General features: G+C 39.4%; 1 long non-coding RNA gene across 1 annotated transcript; it reads right to left on the reverse strand.

Annotated features, from left to right (window-relative positions):
* On the reverse strand, window positions 536-2,387 carry LOC109232181. Its single transcript, XR_002068911.1, has 2 exons — window positions 1,878-2,387; window positions 536-1,295 (listed from the first exon to the last, which is right to left on the reverse strand). It is a non-coding gene; the product is annotated as an uncharacterized LOC109232181 (long non-coding RNA).

Here is a 14,091-nt window from a genome sequence, read left to right on the forward strand (position 1 = left end):
TGAACTAAAATTGATCACGAAAGGTCATGTAATACTCTTTTCTGCTTTAATGGAATCATGATGAATCAAACAAGAGGGGTGAATAGGTCCAGGTGATAGGCTCAATATAGAAACCTGCGTGTGAGCAGTAGTGAGTCCAAGTGGACTCTACATCACTGGATAACAACACTGGGTTTTGAACCCACTCAAAATTCAAACCTAATAGCTAGGCTCTTATCAAAGTAAAATCACAACCCAATTACAATTACAACAAGCTGATTTCCTAAAATAATGCCTAATTTCAAGAATAATACATAATTATTAAAAAATGAATTTATTTTTGATTTGAATGAACAAACAGGAGTATAGATTATTCTTCAATCAAAATAAACTTGACGTCAGATTACAATCATGTTTGAAATACAAGTAGCTAAAATTTAACAACTACAGTGAGTGTATGACGTGATATCTTGTCCAAAACGCATTCCTATCTACACTAAATGCCATAACATAAACAAAGACAAATCATCTTTCCATTTGAGCATGGTATTTGCAATGACCTCAAAATGCTCCTAGAATTCCATTTAGAATTTTTACACATCTTCACATTCAGCTCGGGAACCAGAAATATTTAAATAAATCTTCTAAAAAAGAACGAATTCATTACATCAACAATATACATGCGTGGAAAATTTACAAAAAGGAAAAGCTATCATCTCCAACACTCTAAATTATCAGTTTCCTAAACAGTAGACTCACATTAATCTTGCCCTCCATATGCTTTTCAATCAAATCTAATATCTTGAATCATTTCATTCGATTTAATAATAAGCAAATAGATCTTTATATCACCCTCTAACATGATATATATAATTTATTCCATTTATAACTCAAAGAACTACATTCCAAACAATAATCAAACTGACACAACTTGATGATTTTTCCAACAAATTTATCACACTAAAATGCATCAAAGCAGTCAACAATTCCGTGCTGCAAATAGACTGGACTATTTGATTGAGAAAAGTACCAGTTTACAGCAGAATTAGGCAAAAGAAAATAAATCTCTGAAGTTGGGAAGGAGTAACAACAAGAGCAAATGCAGCATCAGAAACAACACAAAACAAACAGCTTTGAAACTACTCCAAAAGTCCAGAGAGCACCCAGAAACTAATGAAACAATGAGTGAAGGAATATGCTTGAGGAATACAGGGAACCAGTGTAAAAATGAATTGGGAATTCTGAATTTTCAGAGAATTGAAGTCTGTCCTTCTGCAGGGATTTTTCTCCCTTTTGTAGAGCGTAAGAAGGGTATCCTACAGGATGGAAAATGGAAGGGAATATAGGTAATGTCAGCTATTTTTAGGAGATAAGGGCACCTGTTGTAACTGAAAATGGACAGCTTTCCCTTAGCCTATTTTCTCATTTTTCCAGCCCCTTTCATTTCGAAAATACTGCATTTTAATCCCCTTCTAGACCCTTCTAGAGCTTTCCATAAGCTAATAGAAAGATTCCTTGATTTTTTCCATCTCATTTACCCCTAAAGTTTCATTTGATACCAACTAAAGCCCTTATCTCAATCTGCTATCCTCTTAAATAGAATTACTGCCTCTTTCTCTTAATAGCATTAATCGGGAATTAACTAAGTTTAAACTAATAAAAGCTAGCAAATCCAACTAATCACGAATTATCAGCTAATTATTATATTAATTAAAAAAATGCAATTTGAAACCACAAAAATAAGCTATCCAAACTTTAGATTCAGCAAACAACTAATTAGAGAATTAAAATAATTAATGATTGAACTAAACATGCTTCCAAACAAAAACTGATAATTAAGTAACAATTAAACAAAGAATCGCTAATTCAGGGAATGAAAAGGAGGAGGAAAGGATTACCAATAGATCACTATTGCTGGAAATAAAGAAATTCTGGGCGATGTCCTGCATCGCAACACAAACACTGACTCACGCTTAAGGGCGTAGCCAGTGTTTCAAGTAGCAATGACAAACATGAACCAACAAAGAGGAAAATGACCCAAAATTACGGTGGCTTTCCACAAAACTGGCCAGTCAGTGGCGAGTTGAACGGCAACCTTGAAACGAGACACAACCAAGCCAACTTGTAACATTCAACAACAGAGGTCGATTGGCATTGGTTTTAAGCCCAAACAAACCGGGATTTTTGAGAAAAAATCGAAGAGGGGTGGACTAAGTTTTTTCTGGATTTAGATCTGAAAGTTGACGAGTTTGGTGGGGATTTTGGGGAAACTAATGGCAGGTTAGTGGAGGCTAGGGATTGTGTGGTGATGATTTGGGGTCGTTTGGAGACTGTTCGCCGCCGTAGGGAGATTTTCGGCGATGGAGATGTCGGGTGGTGTAACGACCCGATCGGTCATTTTGAGTTCTAGCGCGTCATTCGGCGGTTTAAGGCCATGAGTAGCTTCACTTCAGGTATTTTGACTTGTATGTATGGTCGGAATCGAAATTCGGGAAGTTCGGATTGGATTCTGAACGAAAATTCTCATTTCAAAAGCTTGAAGTTGGAAAATTGACTAAGACTGGATTTTTAAGTAAACGACCTTGAAATAGGGATTTGAAGGTTCCAGCAAGTTTGTATGATAATTTTGGACTTGGGCGGATGTCCGGATCAGGTTTAAGATGCCACGGGAACATTTCGGCGCCTATTGTGGAAGTTAGCATTTTTGGGTGAATTTCAAAAATTTGGGATGAAGTGTATTTCAGTGTTAACGATGTCCGTTTGGGATTCCAAGTCTAGGAATAGCTCCGTGTAGTGATTCTGGTATTGGGAGCGCGATCGGAAGAGGATTTGGAGGTCCGTAGGTCATTTTGGAGTCATTTGGCTGAAGTTAGAAATTTGAAGGTTTTAGAGAAGTCTGACTGGAAGTGGACTTTTTTATATTAGGGTCAAATTCCGATTCCGGAAGTTGGAGTAGGTCCATAATGTCGAATATGACTTGTGTGCAAAATTTGGGTCAATCGGATGTAATTTGATAGGTTTCGGCATCGAATGTAGAAGTTTGAATTTCTAAAGTTCATTAAGCTTGAATTGGAGCGTGATTCATGGTTAGCGTTGTTTGATGTGATTTGAGGCCTCGAGCAGGTCCGTGTTATGTTATGGGACTGGTTGGTGTGATTGGATGGGGTCCCGGGGGCCTCGAGTGAGTTTCGAGGTGGTTTCGGATCATTTCGGGCTGTCTGCTATAGCTGATGCTGGTGTCTGATGTTGTTCTTCGCGTTCGCGAGGATCCTCTCGCGTTCGCCGAGAAGGATTTGACTTCGGAGGCTCATATCACACAATCTATAAGAAATTTGGAGATGATCCTAAAATGAAAGTTGTAGTCCTTTGTGTCTAGTTTTTAGAAAATTAAACCGTTTATCATTTTGGATTTTTGTACAAAACGTTATGGCTGGTACACTACAGGCTGTCCGGGAAGATGAAGAAGAAATTTGCATTGCATAGGGCTGACTTTGGCAGCTTATATCTCAAAATCTTTAAGAAATTGGGAGATGACCAAAACACGAAAGTTGTAGTGGTGTCTAGCTTTCAAAACATTAAACTATTTGTCATTGGGAGTTTCATATAAAAAGTTAAGGCCATTATACTAGAGGCTGTCTGAGAAGAGTTTGGAAATGACTTTTGAGAATTTTGATCATCGCGAACGCGATGCGGGGCTCGCGAACGTAAAGAAGGATCACCTGGGCAGTGTATGAGTTTGCAAAAATGGGTTTGGCTCATTTCATCTCATTTCCTCCATGGGAGCTGACCTAGGAGTGATTTTGGAGCTACATCTTCATCATCCATGTCAAGGTAAGTGCTTTACACATATTGCAAGTTAAATACTGAGATTATATTATATATATATATATATATATATATATATATATATATATATATATATATATATATATATATATATATATGAAAACTTGAGGTTTTGAAAGAAAACATAGAAATTGGTATTTTTTGAATTTTGACCACGAATTTGGGCATGAAATTGAGAGTAGATTATATATTTGAGTTCGTGAGGTTATGGGTAAAGTTTATCTTCGAAAAATTTTGGAATTCGGGCACGTGGGCCCGAGGGCGATTCTGTCAACTTTTCGATCGAGGTTAGGAATTTTTATAAATTGGATTATCATGAGTAATTGAGTATATATTAATGGGTTTGCATAATTATTGGCTAGTTTTGGAGCGTTATGCATCGATATGAGTCTTCGGAAGGGCGTGGAATGCCGGTTATGGAACATCGAAGTGAGGTGAGTCTCCTTTCTAACCTTGTAAGAGGGAATTTTCCCCATAGGTGAATTAATTGGATATGTGCTCCTATTTTTTAGGGGTACGAACGTACGAGGTGACGAGAGTCCATGCGTAGCTACTATTATGCTTATGCCCGGGTAGTCTAGGGCCCAAAAGCATGCTTTACTTGTAATATTTGCAATCTTGTTGTCCACTTAAAAATGCTTAAAACATATCGAATGTAAATTTCTAAGAGGCTAGACATCATTTATTTACTTTTAAAAGAGAAGCTTGCCTTTTCCTGAATAATTGCTTCTTGATGAATTCTTGATTTGACCGTTTGAATGTGTTTATCTATTGTGGAACGGGCTGAACGCCTCAGTAGATTAAATAGATGTATCTATGGTTCGCGCCATTCGACCCTCTGGCAGTGCACGATTTAAATATTTGTTGGACATGGTCGTACGACGTCGACATGTTTGCGCATGCTTGTATTACTTGCCTGAAATTTATAGATGTTGATATTTGTTTCTCCCTGACCTGAGATAAATGTATAAATGATGAAAATGAATTTGGGAATTTTCTATAAACGAAAGAATTGTTTACTTGCCTCATGCTATTTGAGTTACAGTAATTTTTATGAAAATCCTCAATTTACTAAATTATTGGCATATTATCATTGGACCACTAGTAAGTGTCGAAGTCGACCTCTCATCTCTACTTCTTCGAGATTAGACGGATACTTACTGAGTACACGTTATTTTTGTACTTATTCTATACTTGCTGTGCATTTTTGTTGCACGGGCTCATGTACCTCTAACGACCTAATGGGCGTAGCAGCGTGGATGATACGGAGGCTTAGGCGAGTTGCATCTCTCAAGGCGAACCGCAGCCAGCATAGTCTCTTTCAGTGTGTTTTATTTACTTTCTGTCCAAATCTGTATTCCGGACAGTTATTGTACTTCATTTGATTTCCTAGTGATTGCTCATGCACTTGTGACATCGGGTTCTGGGTGATTATGGGATATTTAATATTAAAAGTTGTAAACATTTTTATTTATTTAGTGATGATTACCTTTTTACTAGTTAAATTAAAGGAAATTATGGTTCCTAAAATATTAAAATTAGAGTTTAATTAATTACTCAATGTTGGCTTGCCTGACCGAGTTGTTCGGTGCCATCACAGCCTTTGACGGATTTTGGGTCGTGACAACATGGTATCAGAGCACTAGATTCACGTAGGTCTCTCGAGTCATGAGAAAGTCTAGTAGAGTCTTGCGGATAGGTACGGAGACGTCTCTACTTATCTTCGAGAGGCTACAGGACTGTTAGGAGCACTTCCCTTCTTGATTCCTCAGCATGTGGTTTGATTTCTTTGAGGCTTAAGCCTTTGTTTCTTTCCTACTCAATCTTATGCGACATGAAGCGCTTATTATAAATCAAGAGTTTGAGGAATTGTAATGGTACTACAGATATGGTGCGGGATGTTTCCCCCTGCATAGTGGATTGGACTATTGTCGTCGTCGTGTGGAAGGATATTCCGTCGTTTCACCTCAGTAGCTGTACTTCTGAGAACTTTGAGGCTAATCACAGGTTACTATGATGCTCATGGGTTGTTATCGCACGGTATTAATGTAATGGTAGGATGCTTGTCTATGTGCCGGAGCAGTGGTTGACTTGGAAGGAGGTTTACTCAATGCATGATTCAGAGATTCAGTGTTTTATTTCTGACAGAGGAAAGACAACCGGATCACGAATGTTCAGGTTTGGGTTGACGGAGTAACGATCTATTGGTTCAAGTGCTACAGAGATGTATTTTGATTTAAGGCAACGGCTGGGCAGCGAAGGATGGGGATGGACATGTGGGAAGTGTCTTGTGGCGATTAAACTCCTAGAAGGCCAAGTGTAGGAGACAAGAGTTGAGAAGTTGCTTAAAGGAGTAAGTTTGACCAAAGTGGGAGAGTGGCAGAGTAGCACATGGGTTCTGTGGTAGGATGACTACACGCATTGGGAGGAGTTTAGAATGAATTGGGATTCACGTTGGTCAGTGACTGGGTCTACGGGCTTGATTTGAAAATTGGCTGTCATACGGCGGGAAATTGGGTGCAACAGAAAGGAGTTGCTTGATATGAAGAAGGGTACAACATGAATTTGGATGGGTTACTGATTCGTAGTAAGTGTACCCAGTGCAGTGATGTTGGAAGATGTCGGCATGTAATTTTCCCAGGTGGTTTATATCCTGTTAGCAGGTCAGCGGCCGCGTGGTTCACGAAGCTTCTACGAAGAATTCTACTGGCTATCCGGTGAGAGGTAGAATATGTAAACATGACTAGTGATTCAAAGTGTTCATGGAATGGTTAACAGGAAGGTTTCGAGGAATTTGGCGGGTTGGTTGTGCAAGATCATGTCAACAATGAAAAACGAATCTTGGTGGGTTTCAGAGTTGTGTAATAGTGGCTTCCAGCTAAGTGGCAGAGTCCCACCGCCTACGATTGGGTTGCACGGTTATCTACTTATGAGGTTTTGGTTATCGGTATATTAATGAGTTATTTCAGCTAAGGGAAAGGAACATAAGTGGTAACTTGAGCAAAGGAATTGATAAAGGTGTGCTATAGCTGGCCTTATTGACTCATGTTCAGGCTTTGGGAAGTGATTCAGTCGGGTGCTTCATTAAAATGGGTGTTCATGTGCCAGCGGAGACTTGATGTTGATTATATTCAGGACCAAGCTAGAGCGGGTGGCTCTCAACAACGGTCCTAGTAAATTCAAAGGTTACTCGATGCCTAAGGATTCAAGGCCGCAGTATGATTAAGAATCGAGCTTTTGTAACAGATTATGATAGGAGGCTTGGGAGGTTCTATGATATTTTTGACTTGCAGTGTAGCATTGGGAGGAAAAAGAGGAAATGACTTTCGTAGGGGAATTATCAGAATTGTGTATTAGTTGAAGATGCGAATGTGCGTGCAAGGAGGGTATGAAATGGTTTATGGGTTTGGAGACAATGTGGTCTCTTGGAATAGGGTCACTCAGGATGGGTGCGGATTTAGATTTGTGATATAAGGAATGGAGCTATTATTATCTCTAAGGCAAGTTAAGGATGAATTAGAAGAAGTTAGATTGGTTAGTCATGGTTGAATGGCATAGTGGTAGCGGTACGTGCGAGGCTTGACGGCCGCCGTAACTGATTTTATTTGGAAGCATTCAAGTATTATGGCCTGTTATGTGTAGGCGGATCCTGGAAGGATTATAGTGGTTTCGACCACTACTTGAGGATTTGCATGTTCTACGGTTATGAGGATTCACTCGTGTGTTGCTATGGTTCTCTTGGAACGAGTTAAGTAAAAAGTTTATATATGATGAAGTGTTCACCTTATTTGTGGTTCAGGAGTTATGATGAAATTCTTGTACTATCGCACATTGGCATGTTAAGTGCAGTGAGCGGTATGAAATTTGAAAGTGAGGATCAAGGTTGCTGTTCGGTGTTGGCAAGAATGTCACGAGCTCGGATGAGCAGGAAAAGGGTTTGGATGTTTAGAGTAATTTGGATTGTCTTCAGCGTCACCTGAGATTGGTGTTTGGGTAAGAGGCTTTGCATCCTGGTTATGGATTCTTGATTGCTTTACAGCATTGTATGGCCGGTGGTGAGGATGTGCAGACTTGTTACCTGGTGCGGTAGGTCGTGGGAGCGTATCTCGCGGGACGATTGTATAAGTATGACATGTAGTCACTTGATTGATTGAAGATTTAAACCATGAAATTTGTGGTAAGATCACTAATTTGAGAATTTATGCCTGGAGGGCACTCGGTTTATTGGTTTGTGGACTATGGAGGTTTGCTCCGGATATGGGGATTGTTCTTGTGAGTCATGGGAAAAAGGGGTTATTATGGACCCTTAAAAGGCTATTAGCCTAGTACAGTGCAGTCAGAATCGGCTGGAGGTTGGTGGGTGGATTTAAATATGAACATGGGCTCTATATCAGGCCAGATGTGTTCATTTCAGCATAGCACTCCTTATGGAGGAGTATTCGGACATTGAATGTTATATCCTCGTCGGCTATTTCATGTAATACTATATTATGTCGTATGCGTTGAGAGACGACTTGATAATTTTCCTAGGTGTTGAGGTTTGCGTAGCGATGGTGTTACGTGAATAAGATGGCTCTCGAGATTCATATCATATATCGCACCTTAGTTGTCCTTGAGTTTTGTAGCGTATGGCGCTATCTGTCTCCCCAGGGATGGTATTATGCACTTGGCGTGCTTGTGGCCGATATTCGGATATTTTACAAGTATGAGCATTTTTGCTCGGTAAGTAATTTCTTATTGATTATGTTGTATGGATTGGGTTACACGCCGCAACAGTGTGATGTTAAGTACATTCCCCTATTTTTATTTTTGTGTGTTTTTCTTCCCATTTTCTGAGGAAAGTTCTTATTAGTTGCGTGAGTTGAGTAGTCCCCTCCAGGGTTCGTTTTTCTTATGTATCGCGTTCAAGTTTGTAGCTTATTGGCACGTTGTGGCATCACATGAGACTTTTGGTCATGTCTGGGGTGGCTTATTGCCTGAGCAGTTCGTACTGCGTGAGATGAGATTATTGGATGTAGGGTCAGTGCAATCGGATTGTGTGAAATATATCAAAGAGCAAATACCACTGTTTGGTTCAGAATGAGGTAATGGTTCTTGTCAGGAGTATAGACTCAATGATTTGTCGACTCGGCAATTGGCTATGAATTTCTTCACACCTCTTTCGTAATGGCAGTATTGTAAGAGTTAGAACAGGACTCATATATGTCATGGGGTGCATTGTGAGCATCAGATTTGAGGAATGTCGGCTATTATGATCAGAGAGTGTTATTATGGGCCTGTGAATGATGTGGTGCAGGGTGTGAATTCAGCAAAGGTATGCATTCATGTTCTGGTACATCATGTGGTAATTGATACGGTGTTCGTATGTTTGAAGCAGGCCTGGCAAAGAATTTCGGATGTTGGAACTGGGCTCTAAGGCTTATTTGCCCAATTAAAGGAGAATACCTTCAGATTTGATCGAGCTAATGTGCTCAACTGAGTTGTGGTAGCACGGTAGGTGCAAAGAGGTGTTAAATAGTAATTTCAGACTACTCCAGCGCAATTCTCAGCACGTTCAACGATGAACGTATGCTTAAGTGGGAGAGAACGTAACGACCCGATCGGTCGTTTTGAGTTCTAGCGCGTCATTCGGCAGTTTGAGGCCATGAGTAGCTCCATTTCAGTTATTATGACTTGTATGTATGGTCGGAATCAAAATTCGGGAAGTTCGGATTGGATTTGGAAAGAAAATTCTCATTTCAAAAGCTTGAAGTTAGAAGAATTGACTAAGATTGGATTTCCTCGAAATAGGGATTTGAAGGTTCCAGCGGGTTCGTATGATGATTTTGGACTTGGGCGTATGTCCTGATCGGGTTTTGGATGACCCAGGAGCATTTCGGCGCATATTGTGGAAGTTAGCATTTTTGGGTGAATTTCATAAATTTGGGATGAAGTGCATTTCGGTGTTAAGGATGTCCGTTTGGGATTCCGAGTCTGGGAATAGTTCCGTATGGTGAATCTAGTATTGGGAGCACGATCGAAAGTGGATTTGGAGGTCCGTAGGTCATTTTGGAGTCATTTGGCTGAAGTTAGAAATTTGAAGGTTTTAGAGAAGTTTGACCGGAAGTGGACTTTTTGATATCGGGTTCGGATTCCGATTCTGGAAGTTGGATTAGGTCCGTAATGTCGAATATGATTTGTGTGCAAAATTTGAGGTCAATCAGACGTAATTTGATAGGTTTCGGCATCGAATGTAGAAGTTTGAAATTCTAAAGTTCATTAAGCTTGAATTGGAGCGATTCATGGTTTTGTTATGGGACTGGTCGGTGTGATTGGATGGGGTCCCAAGGGCCTCGGATGTGTTTCGGGGTGGTTTCGGATCATTTCGGGCTGTTTTGATATAGCTGATGCTGGTGTCTGGTGTTGTTCTTCGCGTTTGCGAGTATCCTCTTGTGTTCGCGAAGAAGGATTTGGTTTCAAGGATTTTGTTCTTTGCGTTCGCGTATGTGTTCTCGCGTTCGTGAAGAAGAAAATCTCTGTTACGCAGGTCTGACTTCGGAAGCTCATATCTCACAATCTATGAGAAGAGTTTGGAAATGACTTTTGAGAATTTTGTTCATCGCAAACGCAATGGGGGGCTCGCGAACGCAAAGAAGGATCGCCTGGGCAGTGTATAAGTTTGCAAAAATGGGTTTGGCTCATTTCATCTCATTTCCCCAATGGGAGCCGACCTAGGAGCGATTTTGGAGCTCCATCTTCATCATCCTTGTCAAGGTAAGTGTTTCCCACATATTGCAAGATATATATATATATATATATATATTTTTTTTTTTTTTTAACATGAAAATTCATGGAAAATTAGTGAAAACTTGAGGTTTTGGTTGAAAACATAGAAATTGGTATTTTGAATTTTGACCACGAATTTGGGCATGAAATTGAGAGTAAATTATATATTTGGGTTCGTGAGGTTATGGGTAAAGTTTATCTCCGAAATTTTTTGGAATCCGGGCACGTGGGCCTGAGGGCGATTTTGTCAACTTTTCGATCGGGGTTAGGAATTTTTATAAATTGGATTATCATGAGTAATTGAGCATATATTAATGGGTTTGCATAATTATTGGCTTGTTTTGGAGCGTTATGCATCAATTTGAGTCTTCGGAAGGGCGTGGAATGCCGGTTATGGAACTTCGGAGCGAGGTGAGTCTCCTTTCTAACCTTGTAAGAGGGAATTGTCCCCATAGGTGAATTAATTGGATATGTGCTCCTAATTGTGGGGGCTACGTACGCACGAGGTGACGAGAGTCCGTGCGTAGCTACTATTATGCTTAAGTCCGGGTAGTCTAGAGCCCAAAAGCATGCTTTACTTGTAATATATGCAACCATGTTGTCAACTTAAAAATGCTTAAAACATATCTAACGTATAAATTAGTTTCTAAAAGGCTAGACATATTTTCTTGACTCTCAAAAGAGAAGCTTGCCTTTTCCTGAATAATTGCTCCTTGATGAATTCTTGATTTGACTGTTTGAATGTGTTTATCTGTTGTGTAACCGGCCGAACGCCTCGTTAGATTAAATAGATGCATCTCTGGTTCGCGCCATTCGACCCTCTGGCAGTGCATAGTTTAAATATTTGTTGGATCGGGCCGTACGACCTCGGCATGATTTGCGCATGCTTGTATTGCTTGCCTTGAAATTCATAGATGTTGATATTTGTTTTTCCCTGACCTGAGATAAATGTATAAATGATGAAAATGAATTTGAGTATTTCCTATAAACGAAAGAATTATTTACTTGCCTCGTGCTATTTGAGTTACATTCATTTTTATGAAAATTCTCGATTTACTAAATTATTGGTATATTATCATTGGACCACTAGTAAGTTTCGAAGTCGACATCTCGTCTCTACTTCTTCGAGATTAGACGGGATACATACTAAGTACACGTTGTTTTTGTACTCATGCTACACTTGCTGTGCATTTTTGTTGCACAGGCACATGTACCTCTAACGGCCTAATGGGCGTAGCAGCATGGATGATACAAAGACTTAGGCGAGATGCATCTTTCGAGGTGTCCCGCAACCAACATAGTCTCTTTCAGTGTGTTGTATATACTTACTGTCCAAATCTGTATTCCGGACAGTTGTTGTACTTCATTTGATTTCCTAGTGATTGCTCATGCACTTGTGACATCGGGTTATGGGGTGATTATGGGATATTTAATATTAAAAGTTGTAAACATTTTCATTTATTCACTGATGATTACCTTTTTACTAGTTAAATTAAAGGAAATTATTGTTCCTAAAATATTAAAATGAGAGTTTAATTAATTACTCAATGTTGTCTTGCCTAACCGAGGTGTCCGGCTCCATCACGGCCATGATGGATTTTGGGTCGTGACAGGTGGTGAGAGAGAGGTGAGGGAGACGAGTTCTGTGAGATTTTTTGGGGTTGGGGGGTTTGTCTGTTACACCCCGTGTTTTCGTACGTAAGAGTACATCATAAGTCAATTAATGTAAGCTCAGAAAGGGAATCATCTTTTAAAAGTTTACAAAGTTAGTTCATCATGTTAACGTGGAGGTTACAAATATTTAAGATCATTAGTACCAAGTAGCAAGAGGGTTTGAAGGCTTAGAAGCTAAACAAATTGAAGAAAATAAGTTTCGTCGAAAGTCGACAAGTTGGAATGTTTTACCATGTACTTTTGGGGTGATACTAGGGTTATTAACATTATAAGGAGATTATATTATGAGTTATTTTAGTCGTACGATAGTTGGCGTTATGTTTTGAAGTCAAGCGAGTTGTGGAACAAAAGTTGGAAAAAGGTCATCACAAGTTCCATTCATATATGTGCTGAAAATTAGGTCAAATGTAACTGAGTTTTTCTTCCAATATACTTGGAATTAGGGGATGATCTACCTATCAAATTAAATATCTATGAGTCTAGTTTCTAATTCAATAAACCGTTTGTTGATATGATATTGGAGTAGAGAGATATTTGCATTTTCGTGAGACCGCGCAGACTGGTAGGTGACAAGTAGGTGCATCACCTACTTGCCAAAAGGAGAGGTCTCAATCAAACCTCCTAAAGTTGGCCAAGAGGGGACATTTAAAGGATTATAAACTCAATTATTTCACCCATCTTCCAGACTTTGTAAACCTAATTGAACCCCTGCAACTCCTCCCCAAAAATCCCACACAAACCCTAGGGTATTCCAGGTGTTACGACGCGATTCTAGTGCTGAAAAGTCCGGACAGCATGCTAGTTTCTCTTTCTCCTTCTTGTATCCGTGTTGAGGAACTTATTTTTGATGAAAAAGGACCAGGTTTCGTGGGTGATACTCAGTACAAGGTAAGTTTATGCTTCTCCTTCCATTATCTATGCGTTTGCGAGTTGTAACTCGATCGTAAAGAATAGACCTAGCTAGTTTCGGAAGAATGGTATGTTGTTTGATCTTGTGCAATGGTTGGCTGGTTGTGAACTTATTTTTAAGTTAAATTCATGGCTGGTTTATTGGATAAGAGGTGTAATGATGTACTTTTGGTTGTATTTCTCAATTTGAAAGAAAAGACAAGTCGAAACGTGTTTAAGTAAACCGAAAAATTATGTTTGAGTTGATGAACTTGTGGGACTGTTTTTGGGCTGTTTCATGTTGGTATTGGGTTGTCTCTTTTACTACTGTTTTTATGGAGTTGAGAGGAGGAAGGGTATGGAGAAACACCACATAATGGCAAGGTTGCTTGTTGGTCGTTCATCATAACATTTTCGGATTGTTTGACACTATTATGGTTGTCGTGTTGTGTATGAAGTGATAGGGGTATGTTGGGCTGTTTGTGATTGTTTTGACTAGTGTGAAGTCATATATATAGGGGAGGTGCTGTCCATTTCATTGTAAAATAGATTGTGGTTGATACATAATAGTTACGACGCTTAAACGATAACGAGAGTGTCATTTCTCTTATTGTAGACTAAGGAGCCGTGAAATTGCATAGCTTGAGGTTGGGAAGAATATACAAGGTATGTTAAGGCTCTTCCTTCATTCTTTTGGCATGATCTAAAGTGAAACGAACATAAACGATACGCTATTTCATAATGAATCTACTCCTAGCAACTAAGGTTGTCCATGTTATTCTTTCCTTACAAAGTTATTCCAAGAAAGTATATATGATCCTTGAGTCCTAGTGAAGTTCATATTGATGGTATGATGTCCATAATGTTAATCGATGGTGCAATGACCTTATGTCACTCCAAAAGGTTTGGAACGTGACTCCAAGAGTCCAACATGCATTA

Source organism: Nicotiana attenuata, chromosome 9 (genome assembly GCF_001879085.1).
Source record: "Nicotiana attenuata strain UT chromosome 9, NIATTr2, whole genome shotgun sequence".
In the NCBI taxonomy this organism is placed as follows: domain Eukaryota; kingdom Viridiplantae; phylum Streptophyta; class Magnoliopsida; order Solanales; family Solanaceae; genus Nicotiana; species Nicotiana attenuata.